Source organism: Arachis ipaensis, chromosome B01, assembly GCF_000816755.2.
Source record: "Arachis ipaensis cultivar K30076 chromosome B01, Araip1.1, whole genome shotgun sequence".
NCBI classification, from domain to species: Eukaryota; Viridiplantae; Streptophyta; class Magnoliopsida; order Fabales; family Fabaceae; genus Arachis; species Arachis ipaensis.
The window spans coordinates 78,646,557-78,646,960 of record NC_029785.2 but is presented as its reverse complement, the minus strand read 5'-3'; positions in this window follow the sequence as shown (position 1 = coordinate 78,646,960).

Here is a 404-nt window from a genome sequence, read left to right as displayed (position 1 = left end):
CCAGACACATCAAAAGACTGCATGAAAGTTGATCTTATTGACTCTTTGGTAGAAGAGATCAACATGGCTGAGAGTCTTGAATCAGAGTTGAAAAATATCTTTAAGGATGTTTAGCCTGATTTAGAGGATTCAGAGGACATGAAAGAGCCTCTGAAATTTCTTCTGGAAGAGGAAAAAACTCCTAAACCCGAGCTCAAGCCATTACCACCATCCTTGAAATATGCGTTTCTGGGAGAAGATGACACTTTTCCAGTGATTATAAACTCTGCTTTAAATTCACAGGAAGAGGAGGCACTTATTCAAGTGCTAAGGACACACAAGACAGCTCTTGGGTGGTCCATAGGTGACCTTAAGGGCATAAGCCCAGCTAGATGCATGCACAAAATCTTATTGGAGGATAATGC